The following is a 17,721-nucleotide window of genomic DNA, read 5'->3' as shown; positions in this document are numbered from 1 at the left end:
CAACATGGTGGGGGACCCACTGTAAGGAGCATAAACTGACTCATTTGGGAACCCACAAGGATGTCTGATTCCTCATCTCATGTGAGCGGCACTTTATAGAAAAGAAATTAAACAACCACTTTCATAAATGTTATTTGCTACTCTATGATGGTTAAAATTTCAGAACACTCTTTAAAAACACTTTTTCTTTATCTTTAACTGGTGGAACGTTTCTGACAGGTGGATGTTTCGGGTTCAAAGATTAAAAGTCCTCACCAAGATTTTGCTCAGGCTGAAGCCTGAAACACTTCCTGGAATGTGTTGATTCCACTAATTTTACCTGGCTTGCACTAATTAGAAAAATCCAGCAAGCTTGAGTAAAAATCCTGGGAAGGAATTTTACTTTCTCGACCTGGAATGTCCATTTTCTGGTTACTGACAGGTTTTGCGGCATTTTGAGGTGGATTAGCGCAACGCTGCGGCGCTGCTACTGACAGACACTCCCAGAAGTCTCAAGCCTCTAGTTTTGCCAGACAGCTGCGGTCTGGCCTTGCAGCAACATAAGTGTACATACCTTCTTCATCGATCAAATAAAATACTTTGTGTCAATGTTGTAAGAAATTTCCACAGTAAAATTAACTGAATTAACACACTACTTATGAGAGTCAAATCTAGAGGTTGAGTACAGAGCCCGCAGCAGCATTTGAATACCACCAACACTCTGGTCAGCAGTTAGGAGTGCAGTGTGGACATCTGTCTGCTGGACATTCAAACTGCAGTCCTGACTGGAAGACTCTCTCACATTCTCTGCATTCAGTCCACAAACCCATCCCCTCATGTAAGAAGAACTCTGTGAGTTGTGGTTCCTCCTCAGCTAGTAGGAGGAACTTGTGGATGTTCTAGACTCGTTCCTTTATACGATCGGGTGGTCCACCATGCTTATGCCATATAATCAGACCCTCTCCTATTATTCCCCTTAGTGTGTTTGTGTGAATTTCTAGTCCACCTTGTTTCCCTCATTTTGAAGACACACAGGGCTTTCATGAAGCCACACCTGGCATTCTGCCTTCATGGCCTTTTCGAGGTGGATTAGCTCCACACTCAGCCACTTCCCTTAGAGAGCCTCGGGCATGATTGCAGCATTAATGAGGCGGTCTACTGCATGCGGGCACGCTGTCGGGAATAAACGCTTCCACTTCACCTCAACTTTACAGCTTCAGTTGGCTGCACCATCAGCGGTTCAGGCTTCATCATGTGTCCTAGCGCGATGTTTAACGTTGTAGCTGCGCCTTTGCGCACACACACCCGAGCACACACTGTGCTTGCCTGGTTTGGCTACTTGAACCAGTGCGATACGAATGGCTGAGGCTGTGCTGTGAAAGTGGCCGTCAGGGTCGTGGACGGGGTAGTAGGACACAGCTAACGGGCAGGAAATGCACGTATTTTTCCAGATGACCTTTGAACTCCCTTTTCTCCCTCTTAAAAGATGTACATAGAATTCTTTACTTGTGCTTATGTAAATTAAACAGATTTCAGTACAGCACACTGGGCTAAGCGCTCTCACTAATGCGGTTAATACCCAAACGCCGAGCCAGAGCCCCAGGCTCAACGTGTCCGGTGAGCAGCTTGTGTGCACGGGCCGGTCACTGAGGATTCCCCTGCAAAGCCTCCGTGTACACACCAGGTTTACATACGGCCCTTGTCCCCGAATCCCCAGATCAATGTTTCTGTTCATTTCTTTGTTTGTATTTGTTGTTCTTAACATGATTAGATCACATGGTTATTCATCTTGAGTTTTGTCATTTGGATAAAATCCTGCACGGCTATTTTAGAGTGATTACTAGCAGACGGAAATGACTGAGTCAGTGTTGCATTATAAACACGTTGATGTACAGTGTTTCATCACTCAGGTCGTTCACACCTTTGCAAATGATGCTCTGACTGTATCTTTGGATCCAGTAGAAAGACTGTGTGACTGCATGTTTGTTACCTGGCCACGAACATCCCCCTATTCACTGTCTATTCACTGTCTGATTGCACATTGTGTCTGATTGCATTTGTTCACACAAACCCATAAAATAAGATGAAGGTTTTACCACTAGCCAAATTCAAAGCTAAACCACGCAACTTCAACTGGCTTGCGCAATGGCCATTCTATCACCTCGTGTTTTATGAGATGTAATTGCTTCGGAGAGGTCTGTCTGACGACATAGTGCAGGGTGTGTGGAGGTCATTCCCAGGTCCGTATTTCACACAGACAACAAGGAAGGTCTTGCCCCTGCTAGCTATGGGTAGCACTTATAAACAGCCGTGTCCGTTGTTGTTGTTGTTGTCGTCGTCGTCGTCCTCTCTGACCTCCCCTGATCTAACACACCTGATTCTCACTCACCCACTAATGATCCAATTAAAGAAAGTGAAATAGCAGAGACATCAGACATGTGTCTGTTTTTTCCCCGTAGACCTGGACCGTGTCTACACTGCTTGATCATCCACCGTGACCCCACCACATGGGATTCAGTTCATTTCCAATCCTTGATTTGATTCCGGTCATTAGCAGCAAGCAGCGATTTTAATGTTTAACATGGTGAGATGAGTCAGTATAGGAGGCCACGAGTCTCTGGGCAGACTGGAGAGAGAGACTAGAAGGGTGCTGTAACGTCTCTTTTCTCAGATGTCCCCATGTAATCACCAGCTTCACACTAGATACATGTGAGGGCATTTATGAGAAAAAACACCAGCGTGATTACAGACACAGCCGCCATCTTACGCCTTCAGGGTGTTTTCCTTTTAAGATTTAAGAGTGACACGAACGTGTCGACGAAGTCAGCAATGCAAAACATCTGTAGGTAACTGCTCGTTACGTGCAGCGTTTTGGTCACAACAGCAAACCGGTTTCAGAAATTGAGACAGACAGTGACTCTGAACCCATTGTTTTTAATAGGCATTGGGATTTTGTTGGCATGTCTCATATTTTCTTAAAGGATGTATGACTTTTCACTGTGTATTTCTCACCGAGGGTGATAGTCCCCAGACACATGTATGAATGACAATTCAACAGAACCTGTAATACGAGAGCATGGACTTTGATGTCATAGACACACTGTTTGTTCCGGGCTCTCTCGGTTTGTACGTATTCCTTTTGGCTTTAGATGTGCACCAGATCCCTGCCCCTTCCGATCATTTTCGAGCGCTGTGGTAATGACATGTCTGCCGCTGTCTGTGCACACGGTGTCCGCCACCTGTTGCACGTGCAGAGACTAAAACAAGCTTGAATCGCCCCTGGAGAGGATGACGGTGGTTTTGCACTTGACAGAGCCACGTACTACATGACAAACTATTATTGTGTTCCTCCCGCAGGGTGGGGGTGGAGGGTTCATTCTGTATGTGTGGATTTCGCCGAGAGTTTTGTACAATGAGAATGTGAGACTGGGTCGTTTGACAACAGTGCAAGTACATGAACGGAACCATGCATGAAACGGCACGCCCGCTGCCTGCTTCTCTACCGGTGACCTGTAGGACGTGGGCTTTCTGTGGAAAACGAAGTAACGCAATCAGTCTTGAGTTTGTTTAGATGAAAAAGGTTAATGAGTTCACGCATGGTCGCAGTCAGACGCACCTTTCAGCTCTATGTTCCAATAAAGGTCAGTGTATTACCTCAGCGTAGTCTCCGCCCACTCACGCACCACACCTTCATTCAGTATTTTCAAAGAAAGATTTCTTGTCACCTGGCCAATCAGCTGATCAGTTTTGAGTGGTTGACTTCAGTCGTCAATTTGCATTTGTCTGTTTGTTAGTCATGTGACTGCAAGAAGGGTAGGTTAGGAAAGACCATAATTGTCATTAGAATCACACATTGTGATGTCGGATATACATTCTAGAACTACAGTTTTAAAGCATTATTAAGAAAGCATTATTGCATCATAATGACATCTGTGGTGGAAAAGTGCTTGTTGATGTAATGTTGCTTGGTGAGATAATGTAATCAGTTCAGTGGTGTAATAATGGTAAATCTAAATTTATTTATAGTCAGTTGTTACTCCATGTACACCCAGTGATTATGTTGTTTTTGGTTGGAAGGAGACCCAGATCAGTTATCAGACTGCTAAACATGGCAGCAGTATTAGTGTGTAAGGCTGCTTGTGCAATAGTATGATTGATGTAAGATTATCAATATGAATCATACGTCAACATGATACTAGTAATCTAACACTGATCAGCTGAGCTTGACTTGACGACTTTACCCACCATGGGACCATTTAATCGTCTTTTATGACCCGCTCCTGTCGTATTGTGGCATTTCCACCAACCACTCTTCTGTATTAGAGAGAATTCAACTGACAATATCCTGATGCTAGTAACAGCATATGAGCAGCATACACGTGCATTACAGCTATACACAAGAGAATGAGTACGCGCGCTCACACACGTTTCTGCTAACAAACAAAGCATCCGTGTTGCCCTGCTTGTCACCTCCAGTGACCTCCACCCAGCCCGTGTACTGTCCTCATACATATGCAGCAGTACTGTAGCTGGCTACTTCATTGGCCCGCTGGAAATGATTTATGATCAGTGGGCATGCTGAAAGTACCTAACTCACACCTGCATCCACCACAGATCATGTAACAAAAGAAGCAAGTTCTCTCTGATTCTGAGTGTTATTAGAGGAGGACGTGACACGTGAGGAGCTGATGAAAGCGGTGTGTTGGGGGGCGGGGGTTATTTAGCATAATTAATTATGTGGTCTTCGTTAACACCCTGGTCCTGGGTGCCTGTCACCACCCCCCTCTTCAGAGGACTATTAGCACATTCATTAATAATTATAGCCCATTCAATAGAGGGAGGACACGAACACACAATAACAATGATTCATTTGCAGCACCTATTTATAAATCACACTGTTTTTGATCTTCAGTTGTTTGAATCTCACTTTCTCCACTAACACGTGTGATTCAGCCCCTGAATGACTTGCCAAATAGCTGATGGACTTCCTGAAAAGAGTTTCAGTGCAGGAGTGCATGACACACTGGAACAGGAATCTGTTTTAAAAAATTGGGAACATTCTTAAATTCAAAAATTTCCGGAACATTCTTAAAATTTGTTTTGTTCCTCCAGATGATGTACAGCTTGTTGAAGGACAAACTTGGGGCTTTAGGCAGAACAATGGACTATGTCCTGTCCCTGGCCACTATGGGCTTGACCACTAAATACCAGAGAAGTTAACCTTGTGTAGTCTCTTTCCTTCCAATTCTTCTCTTTAAAAGATTTAAAAGGCTCTGGTTCCTGTTTGGCTTGTAGACCACAAACTTGATCATTGACTTTAATGATCCCCTTCATGGAGACAGATTACAAAGAAAAAAGAGAGAAGAACAGATCTGTGTTATTTCTCTCGGATCTGGCACCTCGTCCCTGTCGCCATCCAAACTGTGATGTTAGTGGCATTGGCTAGCAACCCTGCCTGTTAGCAGAGTCTGGATTAATCATACTTGGCTTTCCTGTTTGTAAATACTGTAGTGATATTTGATGTCCTACGTGACTTGATGGAGAGGTAGACCGAACAGAAACGACGTTGTCAGCAGAAAGTGTTTCTCTGGGCCGAATCTGCGCTGCTTCCCGCTCAGAGCGTATGTCACGGTCCAGGATCTTGTGATTTATTTTGTGTGTGTTTATAAATAAGTCAAGTAGACCTGATGTTGCATTGTTCCACACAGTTCTGAGAAACATTGATGTAAGGTGTTTAATGATATAACAGCACTGGGTTGCTGTGAATCCCAGTGAAATTCAAAGAGCATCAAGTGACATATGCAGGCTTCCAGAGTCTGATTTGACATGATTTGACCTTTATTATCATGTCATAATTGCCATAGTCAGGTCATTATGAAATGATAAACTGTGAACAAGATAAAATTTCTCAACACAGTTATCGTCAGATATTGTTACATTTAGCCTTTACATAGAAATAATATTGCAATTAAAGTTGCCTTGCCTTCCTGTCTCCTGACGTTGTAGCATTGTTTACTATGTTAATCTGTGAAGGGGTTCCTCCCTCTGGAAGTGCGAGATCTCTGGACAACAGTATCCTTTACTGTTGAGAAATACTTCATGTTTGTGGTCTACGTTATGGTTTCTCAGGTTGCAGCTGCCTGAACAAAGAGATTTAATCATGCAAATCACCTCAATCTCTTTTTTTTTTCCTGCCCTAAAGACATTTATTCCTGGAGAAAAAAAAAATGCTAATTTGGCTAAACTGAAGACTCAATTAGGGTGCACTCATTTGCATAATGCTAGCTCCTATCTTTTATCCATCAGTATTAGCAATCCGTTAAAGACTTTGGTGTGCAGGCTCGACCATGTGTGAGTACACCACTTCTCCTTCTCAAACGGAGGAGTATATGGAAGTCCTGAACCTCAGGACCACAAGGAGCTCGTCTTAAATCTCATAACATGGGCTAAACAAGGCAGCCGGTTCTTAGCGACGGGTCTTTATTGCCGCAGGGAAGGAAACCATGAACGTGAATGATGGTTGTTTTCTTGCAAACTGAAAATCGTTTGGCTAGTAATAGTTGCATAGCTCGTCATGAAATACGAGGGGCATACAGCATTAAGCTTGTACTGAAATTGTTCCTAGAAGATGAAAAGTGTATATATTATAATTATGTGCAATTATTCCATAGTAATGTATGAGGTAAAGACACTTTAAACTGAATTATCTTATTTAGCAGGTTCGTTAGTAACTGATACGGTAACAGTATGATCAGTGAGTGTACGATGGCCTCAGCAGTGTAAGAATAGTTTTTGTACTGCTGTTAATTCAAAACAGTCATAGTGCTGGTGATCTCTCTCTTGTCTCATGTCCTATAAATAGCTGCATTTCACAAGTGACCAGAGCCAGACAGGAGAAGGAAGCTAAAGGCCAGGCTCTGAATTCTGGATCGATCCTCCATGTTGCGTAATGAAAAGATCATTCATCCTTCCTCGAGTTCCCCAGAGCAGACGGGCTTGACAGAAGATTTAGAGTTCACAGAGTAAAATGTGCTAGGAGTCCTGAGGTTAATGGAAGCGTATGAGAGAGAGAGAGAGAGAGAGAGAGAGAGAGAGAGAGAGAGAGAGAGAGAGAGAGAGAGAGAGAGAGAGAGAGAGAGAGACCTTAATAGTGTATGCCTCCCTTTCTCTCTTAAGAATAAATGAAAGAAAATAAATGGGAGAGATGGTTCAGAATGTTGGAGTCTGCTTGGCTGAATTGTGTGTTCTGGTTCTATTTGATAGTTCGGTTCTCTGATAGAAGCACAGTGCTTTTAAAAAACTACACAGTCTACAGTGACTTTAATGACGTTTTCTAACTTTACTTTTTCCAGACTTTCCACTGATACTACATTGACCTTGTAATTAAAATAACAATTGGCCTAACTTGTCTTGCTGTAAACATGAGGCTTGGTCACTTGACTGCAGGCTCGTGCTAAGTTTCATCAGCAGAGTGGTTAATGTACAGTGTCTGACGTTCTCATCTTGGTTTCTTTGGCAGCTTACCTGTGAGCGATGTCAAATACCCTGCTGATATAACGCCTCTGAACCAATTCTGTTTAGATTCTGTCACTTGGAAGACACTCTTATTCATAGCAACTTGCCAAAAAAATATAATTCATTAACTCTGATATTATCTATGAAAACCTGTGATGTTGGCCCTTAACCCACATACAGTGTGTACAGACAGCAGAGGTAGCAGATGTTCACAGCTGGGAGCCAATGGCTGGAATAGAAAGAAGTGAAGGGGAGCACAGGGGAGCCAATCATGACCAAGATCACTAAGATCATGAAGCACTAGATCAGCTGTGCTGTTGCCCTCCTGAACACAGGGATTGGTCTCATGAGCTGACATGGTCAACTGTGCCATTCAGTGGTTTGTTGTGCTGTTCAGTGGTCAACTGTGTGCTGTTCAGTGGTCTGTTGTGCTGTTCAATGGTCTACTGCACAGATCAGTGATCAATGCTGTTAAGTGGTCAACTGTGCTGTTCAGTGGTTGAGTGTGCTTGGTTCAACAGGCTGGTCTCATCTGACCACAGGCCGGTCAAATCTGATCTCAGAACAGCCGGCCGTTCTCCCACCGGCCGGTCTCATCTGATATGGGGCACATGGCTGTCGGTGTGCAGATAGCCTTCAGTGTCTCTTGCTGTCAGAATGCACAGCAGATGTTGCCTGCTGTCTGGAAGCACATAGAGGAGTTAACCAGTGTTACTACAGCCAGCACACATTTGTTTGTAACCAAAGCAAGCTGTTGTGTGTAACATTGCTATCTCCACGCACCGTTACAGGAAGTGGGGGTCATCTGTGTGGTGATAGGGTGTATCTGTAGAGGCACCGGTTTCACTCGTACCCCTCTCTTCCTGAAAGTTGTATGGCCTAGAGCAGACACTGTTTGTTCTTGATAAGAAGCTGGCCTCCTCAATTGCCCCCACACCCAACACACACACACACACACACTCACAGAGCACTCCATGCTGTGTGCTATAGATACACAGCTCACATGTGCTCTCTGATATGCCTGGTTAGACACCCACGCTCATTCCCTGACATGCAGGGCTGTGTCACAATCATGCGCTGAACCCCTATATCCAGACTTCCACCATAAGCACAAACTATAATTACGGGCTCTGACCATAAACTACAGTTACGGGCTACAGACGCAGCCGTGTTGAAGTGCAGCCACGCAGTCAACCCCCCATGCAGCAAGCAGCAAGGTGCCTGGGCTTCTCCGGTGAAAGCTGCAGCTTCATGTGTGAGAGCAGCCGGGCTGTACCAACGCCCCGCGGCTCCTCCAGAACACGGCGTTTTAGTACAGAGCGTTGGACGCCATACTGTAGCACTATTGTACACAATATGCTGCACTCCGCACACTTCCAGGAGCTCTGGGACGCTTGTTCTGTTTTTCCAAGAAGCAACTTCTCCCAGCTGCGTATTTACCCTGACCACCTTCTCTCTCCATGCCAAGAGGCTGTGGAATATTAAATTCGACAGCAAAGGCATCTTTTCAAAGCGCAGCCTGTGATTTAGTACCCCCCCCCCCCCCCCCCCCCCGTCTCTCTCAGCACCGTCGGAGCAGCAGGGTTTGAGTGGGCCTCCTTCATAGATGAAGTCAGCGCCGAATGACTTTGCAGGATTAGCAGCTAAAAGCTACAGAGCCCAGCTCCACCAACGGGGGCCGGGCCACCGTTACACACGGCCTGTGTTGGCCACCGTTACACACGGCCTGTGTTGGCTACCGTTACACACGGCCTGTGTTGGCCACCGTTACAACACGGCCTGTGTTGAGCACCGTTACACACGGCCTGTGTTGGCCACCGTTACACACGGCCTGTGTTGAGCAGGATGGCCACACTCCTGGTGTCACCCCCACGTCCAGGGTGCTCTGACTTTGCGCTAAACACATTATTGTATCATGGGCCGGGCCACCATTACACACGGCCTGTGTTGGCCACCGTTACACACGGCCTGTGTTGGCCACCGTTACACACGGCCTGTGTTGGCCACCGTTACACACGGCCTGTGTTGGCCACCGTTACAACACGGCCTGTGTTGAGCACCGTTACACACGGCCTGTGTTGGCCACCGTTACACACGGCCTGTGTTGAGCAGGATGGCCACACTCCTGGTGTCACCCCCCACGTCCAGGGTGCTCTGACTTTGCGCTAAACACATTATTGTATCATGGGCCGGGCCACCATTACACACGGCCTGTGTTGGCCACCGTTACACACGGCCTGTGTTGGCCACCGTTACAACACGGCCTGTGTTGAGCACCGTTACACACGGCCTGTGTTGAGCACCGTTACACACGGCCTGTGTTGGCCACCGTTACAGACGGCCTGTGTTGAGCAGGATGGCCACACTCCTGGTGTAACCCCCACGTCCAGGGTGCTCTGACTTTGCGCTAAACACATTATTGTATCATGATAGTCATTGATGCACTAATCCAACCACGGAGATTAAGCCTAATCCTCGTGGTTTTGTTTTAGTATCTCTCCCCCCCCCCCCCCCCCCCCCCCCCCCCCCCCGTCTCTCTCAGCACCGTCGGAGCAGCAGGGTTTGAGTGGGCCTCCTTCATAGATGAAGTCAGCGCCGAATGACTTTGCAGGATTAGCAGCTAAAAGCTACAGAGCCCAGCTCCACCAACGGGGGCCGGGCCACCGTTACACACGGCCTGTGTTGGCCACCGTTACACACGGCCTGTGTTGAGCACCGTTACACACGGCCTGTGTTGGCCACCGTTACACACGGCCTGTGTTGAGCAGGATGGCCACACTCCTGGTGTCACCCCCACGTCCAGGGTGCTCTGACTTTGCGATAAACACATTATTGTATCATGGGCCGGGCCACCATTACACACGGCCTGTGTTGGCCACCGGTACATACGGCCTGTGTTGGCCACCGTTACAACACGGCCTGTGTTGAGCACCGTTACACACGGCCTGTGTTGAGCACCGTTACACACGGCCTGTGTTGAGCACCGTTACACACGGCCTGTGTTGGCCACCGTTACACACGGCCTGTGTTGGCCACCGTTACACACGGCCTGTGTTGAGCAGGATGGCCACACTCCTGGTGTCACCCCCACGTCCAGGGTGCTCTGACTTTGCGCTAAACACATTATTGTATCATGATAGTCATTGATGCACTAATCCAACCACGGAGATTAAGCCTAATCCTCGTGGTTTTGTTTTAGTATCCCCCCCCCCCCCCCCCGTCTCTCTCAGCACCGTCGGAGCAGCAGGGTTTGAGTGGGCCTCCTTCATAGATGAAGTCAGCGCCGAATGACTTTGCAGGATTAGCAGCTAAAAGCTACAGAGCCCAGCTCCACCAACGGGGGCCGGGCCACCGTTACACACGGCCTGTGTTGGCCACCGTTACACACGGCCTGTGTTGAGCACCGTTACACACGGCCTGTGTTGGCCACCGTTACACACGGCCTGTGTTGAGCAGGATGGCCACACTCCTGGTGTCACCCCCCACGTCCAGGGTGCTCTGACTTTGCGCTAAACACATTATTGTATCATGGGCCGGGCCACCATTACACACGGCCTGTGTTGGCCACCGTTACACACGGCCTGTGTTGGCCACCGGTACATACGGCCTGTGTTGGCCACCGTTACAACACGGCCTGTGTTGAGCACCGTTACACACGGCCTGTGTTGAGCACCGTTACACACGGCCTGTGTTGAGCACCGTTACACACGGCCTGTGTTGGCCACCGTTACACACGGCCTGTGTTGAGCAGGATGGCCACACTCCTGGTGTCACCCCCCACGTCCAGGGTGCTCTGACTTTGCGCTAAACACATTATTGTATCATGATAGTCATTGATGCACTAATCCAACCACGGAGATTAAGCCTAATCCTCGTGGTTTTGTTTTAGTATCCCCCCCCCCCCCCCCCCCCGTCTCTCTCAGCACCGTCGGAGCAGCAGGGTTTGAGTGGGCCTCCTTCATAGATGAAGTCAGGGCCGAATGATTTTGCAGGATTAGCAGCTAAAAGCTACAGAGCCCAGCTCCACCAACGGGGGCCGGGCCACCGTTACACACGGCCTGTGTTGGCCACCGTTACACAACGGCCTGTGTTGGCCACCGTTACACACGGCCTGTGTTGGCCACCGTTACACACGGCCTGTGTTGGCCACCGTTAAAACACGGCCTGTGTTGGCCACCGTTACAACACGGCCTGTGTTGAGCACCGTTACACACGGCCTGTGTTGGCCACCGTTACAACACGGCCTGTGTTGAGCACCGTTACACACGGCCTGTGTTGGCCACCGTTACACAAGGCCTGTGTTGAGCAGGATGGCCACACTCCTGGTGTCACCCCCCACGTCCAGGGTGCTCTGACTTTGCGCTAAATACATTATTGTATCATGGGCCGGGCCACCATTACACACGGCCTGTGTTGGCCACCGTTACAACACGGCCTGTGTTGAGCACCGTTACACACGGCCTGTGTTGGCCACCGTTACACACGGCCTGTGTTGGCCACCGTTACAACACGGCCTGTGTTGTACACACGGCCTGTGTTGAGCAGGATGGCCACACTCCTGGTGTCACCCACACGTCCAGGGTGCTCTGACTTTGCGCTAAACACATTATTGTATCATGGGCCGGGCCACCATTACACACGGCCTGTGTTGGCCACCGTTACACACGGCCTGTGTTGGCCACCGTTACAACACGGCCTGTGTTGAGCACCGTTACACACGGCCTGTGTTGAGCACCGTTACACACGGCCTGTGTTGGCCACCGTTACACACGGCCTGTGTTGAGCAGGATGGCCACACTCCTGGTGTCACCCCCACTTCCAGGGTGCTCTGACTTTGCGCTAAACACATTATTGTATCATGATAGTCATTGATGCACTAATCCAACCACGGAGATTAAGCCTAATCCTCGTGGTTTTGTTTTAGTATCCTTTCTCCCCCCCCCCCACCCGTCTCTCTCAGCACCATCGGAGCAGCAGGGTTTGAGTGGGCCTCCTTCATAGATGAAGTCAGCGCCGAATGACTTTGCAGGATTAGCAGCTAAAAGCTACAGAGCCCAGCTCCACCAACGGGGGCCGGGCCACCGTTACACACGGCCTGTGTTGGCCACCGTTACACACGGCCTGTGTTGGCCACCGTTACACACGGCCTGTGCTGGCCACCGTTACACACGGTATGTGTTGAGCAGGATGGCCACACTCCTGGTGTCACCCCCACGTCCAGGGTGCTCTGACTTTGCGCTAAACACATTATTGTATCATGATAGTCATTGATGCACTAATCCAACCACGGAGATTAAGCCTAATCTGTCAGGGTTCGACCCAGGCACGTGACTCCTGCTGCCACTAGGCGGAGCCCGCGAGCTGTAACCAGGGGCAATCAAGCCCGATAGGATGCACCTGTTCTACAGCCTTTTTAAGACAAGCGACTTCAGCAACTCATTGCTGAAGTTGTTTGTTGTTCTATGCACACACAGCCCAAGCCAGTTTTCTCTCGTCTCTAGATTTCCTCTCGTTTCTCTAGTTCTCCTGTTTCAACCCTGAGTGTTCTCAGGTTGTTTTTTGTTTCCTTCTGTCTTTTCCCTCTTTGTTCTTTGTTGGTCTGTCTCCAGTGTTCTGGTTAACAGACTGGCAGGTAACCAGGTAGAAGCTATTTGGTCTTGTTACCATAGCTTCCTCTTTTGTTTCTTATTTTTTCCCTTCCCCTCTGACACGTCGAGTTTGCCTCCGTGTACTTTTCGTTTTTTCCCATTTTTCTTTTTTGGACGCGTTGTATTTCTTTCCGCGTGTTTTTGTTTGTTTTACTTACCTGGTCTTTGCACACGTTGAGATTCTCCGTGTTGTCTTTCTGTTGTTTCCCTCTGGGGTTTTTTGTTTTCATTTTTTCCCGCATTCGCGGAGGTTTCATTTGGCAGTTTTTTTGCCGTTTGTTTTATCGGGTCGCGTTTGAGTCCTCACTACGTTTAAACCAACGCGTCACCGCCGAGATCGGCGGCGAGGCGTAACATAATCCTCGTGGTTTTGTTTTAGTATCCTTCCCCCCCCCCCACCCGTCTCTCTCAGCACCGTCGGAGCAGCAGGGTTTGAGTGGGCTTCCTTCATAGATGAAGTCAGCGCCGAATGACTTTGCAGGATTAGCAGCTAAAAGCTACAGAGCCCAGCTCCACCAACGGGGGCCCGGCCACCGTTACACACGGCCTGTGTTGGCCACCGTTACACACGGCCTGTGTTGGCCACCGTTAAAACACGGCCTGTGTTGGCCACCGTTACAACACGGCCTGTGTTGAGCACCGTTACACACGGCCTGTGTTGAGCACCGTTACACACGGCCTGTGTTGAGCACCGTTACACACGGCCTGTGTTGAGCACCGTTACACACGGCCTGTGTTGGCCACCGTTACACACGGCCTGTGTTGAGCAGGATGGCCACACTCCTGGTGTCACCCCCCACGTCCAGGGTGCTCTGACTTTGCGCTAAACACATTATTGTATCATGATAGTCATTGATGCACTAATCCAACCACGGAGATTAAGCCTAATCCTCGTGGTTTTGTTTTAGTATCCTTCCCCCCCCCCACCCGTCTCTCTCAGCACCGTCGGAGCAGCAGGGTTTGAGTGGGCTTCCTTCATAGATGAAGTCAGCGCCGAATGACTTTGCAGGATTAGCAGCTAAAAGCTACAGAGCCCAGCTCCACCAACGGGGGCCGGGCCACCGTTACACACGGCCTGTGTTGGCCACCGTTACACACGGCCTGTGTTGGCCACCGTTACACACGGCCTGTGTTGGCCACCGTTACACACGGCCTGTGTTGGCCACCGTTAAAACACGGCCTGTGTTGGCCACCGTTACAACACGGCCTGTGTTGGCCACCGTTACAACACGGCCTGTGTTGAGCACCGTTACACACGGCCTGTGTTGAGCACCGTTACACACGGCCTGTGTTGGCCACCGTTACACACGGCCTGTGTTGAGCAGGATGGCCACACTCCTGGTGTCACCCCCACGTCCAGGGTGCTCTGACTTTGCGCTAAACACATTATTGTATCATGGGCCGGGCCACCATTACACACGGCCTGTGTTGGCCACCGTTACACACGGCCTGTGTTGGCCACCGTTACACACGGCCTGTGTTGGCCACCGTTACAACACGGCCTGTGTTGGCCACCGTTACAACACGGCCTGTGTTGAGCACCGTTACACACGGCCTGTGTTGAGCACCGTTACACACGGCCTGTGTTGAGCACCGTTACACACGGCCTGTGTTGAGCACCGTTACACACGGCCTGTGTTGAGCACCGTTACACACGGCCTGTGTTGAGCACCGTTACACACGGCCTGTGTTGGCCACCGTTACACACGGCCTGTGTTGAGCAGGATGGCCACACTCCTGGTGTCACCCCCACGTCCAGGGTGCTCTGACTTTGCGCTAAACACATTATTGTATCATGATAGTCATTGATGCACTAATCCAACCACGGAGATTAAGCCTAATCCTCGTGGTTTTGTTTTAGTATCCCCCCCCCCCCCCCCCCCCCCCGTCTCTCTCAGCACCGTCGGAGCAGCAGGGTTTGAGTGGGCCTCCTTCATAGATGAAGTCAGGGCCGAATGATTTTGCAGGATTAGCAGCTAAAAGCTACAGAGCCCAGCTCCACCAACGGGGGCCGGGCCACCGTTACACACGGCCTGTGTTGGCCACCGTTACACAACGGCCTGTGTTGGCCACCGTTACACACGGCCTGTGTTGGCCACCGTTACACACGGCCTGTGTTGGCCACCGTTAAAACACGGCCTGTGTTGGCCACCGTTAAAACACGGCCTGTGTTGAGCACCGTTACAACACGGCCTGTGTTGAGCACCGTTACACACGGCCTGTGTTGGCCACCGTTACAACACGGCCTGTGTTGAGCACCGTTACACACGGCCTGTGTTGGCCACCGTTACACAAGGCCTGTGTTGAGCAGGATGGCCACACTCCTGGTGTCACCCCCACGTCCAGGGTGCTCTGACTTTGCGCTAAATACATTATTGTATCATGGGCCGGGCCACCATTACACACGGCCTGTGTTGGCCACCGTTACAACACGGCCTGTGTTGAGCACCGTTACACACGGCCTGTGTTGGCCACCGTTACACACGGCCTGTGTTGGCCACCGTTACAACACGGCCTGTGTTGTACACACGGCCTGTGTTGAGCAGGATGGCCACACTCCTGGTGTCACCCACACGTCCAGGGTGCTCTGACTTTGCGCTAAACACATTATTGTATCATGGGCCGGGCCACCATTACACACGGCCTGTGTTGGCCACCGTTACACACGGCCTGTGTTGGCCACCGTTACAACACGGCCTGTGTTGAGCACCGTTACACACGGCCTGTGTTGAGCACCGTTACACACGGCCTGTGTTGAGCACCGTTACACACGGCCTGTGTTGAGCACCGTTACACACGGCCTGTGTTGGCCACCGTTACACACGGCCTGTGTTGAGCAGGATGGCCACACTCCTGGTGTCACCCCCCACTTCCAGGGTGCTCTGACTTTGCGCTAAACACATTATTGTATCATGATAGTCATTGATGCACTAATCCAACCACGGAGATTAAGCCTAATCCTCGTGGTTTTGTTTTAGTATCCTTTCTCCCCCCCCCCACCCGTCTCTCTCAGCACCATCGGAGCAGCAGGGTTTGAGTGGGCCTCCTTCATAGATGAAGTCAGCGCCGAATGACTTTGCAGGATTAGCAGCTAAAAGCTACAGAGCCCAGCTCCACCAACGGGGGCCGGGCCACCGTTACACACGGCCTGTGTTGGCCACCGTTACACACGGCCTGTGTTGGCCACCGTTACACACGGCCTGTGCTGGCCACCGTTACACACGGTATGTGTTGAGCAGGATGGCCACACTCCTGGTGTCACCCCCCACGTCCAGGGTGCTCTGACTTTGCGCTAAACACATTATTGTATCATGATAGTCATTGATGCACTAATCCAACCACGGAGATTAAGCCTAATCTGTCAGGGTTCGACCCAGGCACGTGACTCCTGCTGCCACTAGGCGGAGCCCGCGAGCTGTAACCAGGGGCAATCAAGCCCGATAGGATGCACCTGTTCTACAGCCTTTTTAAGACAAGCGACTTCAGCAACTCATTGCTGAAGTTGTTTGTTGTTCTATGCACACACAGCCCAAGCCAGTTTTCTCTCGTCTCTAGATTTCCTCTCGTTTCTCTAGTTCTCCTGTTTCAACCCTGAGTGTTCTCAGGTTGTTTTTTGTTTCCTTCTGTCTTTTCCCTCTTTGTTCTTTGTTGGTCTGTCTCCAGTGTTCTGGTTAACAGACTGGCAGGTAACCAGGTAGAAGCTATTTGGTCTTGTTACCATAGCTTCCTCTTTTGTTTCTTATTTTTTCCCTTCCCCTCTGACACGTCGAGTTTGCCTCCGTGTACTTTTCGTTTTTTCCCATTTTTCTTTTTTGGACGCGTTGTATTTCTTTCCGCGTGTTTTTGTTTGTTTTACTTACCTGGTCTTTGCACACGTTGAGATTCTCCGTGTTGTCTTTCTGTTGTTTCCCTCTGGGGTTTTTTGTTTTCATTTTTTCCCGCATTCGCGGAGGTTTCATTTGGCAGTTTTTTTGCCGTTTGTTTTATCGGGTCGCGTTTGAGTCCTCACTACGTTTAAACCAACGCGTCACCGCCGAGATCGGCGGCGAGGCGTAACATAATCCTCGTGGTTTTGTTTTAGTATCCTTCCCCCCCCCCCCACCCGTCTCTCTCAGCACCGTCGGAGCAGCAGGGTTTGAGTGGGCTTCCTTCATAGATGAAGTCAGCGCCGAATGACTTTGCAGGATTAGCAGCTAAAAGCTACAGAGCCCAGCTCCACCAACGGGGGCCCGGCCACCGTTACACACGGCCTGTGTTGGCCACCGTTACAACACGGCCTGTGTTGGCCACCGTTACAACACGGCCTGTGTTGGCCACCGTTACAACACGGCCTGTGTTGGCCACCGTTACAACACGGCCTGTGTTGAGCACCGTTACACACGGCCTGTGTTGGCCACCGTTACACACGGCCTGTGTTGAGCAGGATGGCCACACTCCTGGTGTCACCCCCACGTCCAGGGTGCTCTGACTTTGCGCTAAACACATTATTGTATCATGATAGTCATTGATGCACTAATCCAACCACGGAGATTAAGCCTAATCCTCGTGGTTTTGTTTTAGTATCCTTCCCCCCCCCCCA

The 17,721-nt window shown here is 49.7% G+C and overlaps 1 protein-coding gene across 3 annotated transcripts in view; it reads left to right on the top strand.

The window, feature by feature from the left end:
* The window catches only part of wnk4b (WNK lysine deficient protein kinase 4b), an 86,312-nt gene that overhangs the window by 2,424 nt on the left and 66,167 nt on the right, over positions 1 to 17,721 (top strand). The window lies entirely within an intron of this gene.

This window comes from Brachyhypopomus gauderio, chromosome 6, assembly GCF_052324685.1.
Source record: "Brachyhypopomus gauderio isolate BG-103 chromosome 6, BGAUD_0.2, whole genome shotgun sequence".
NCBI lineage: Eukaryota > Metazoa > Chordata > Actinopteri > Gymnotiformes > Hypopomidae > Brachyhypopomus > Brachyhypopomus gauderio.
The sequence above is the reverse complement of the archived record's forward strand: the minus strand, read 5'-3'. Positions and strand labels throughout refer to the sequence as shown.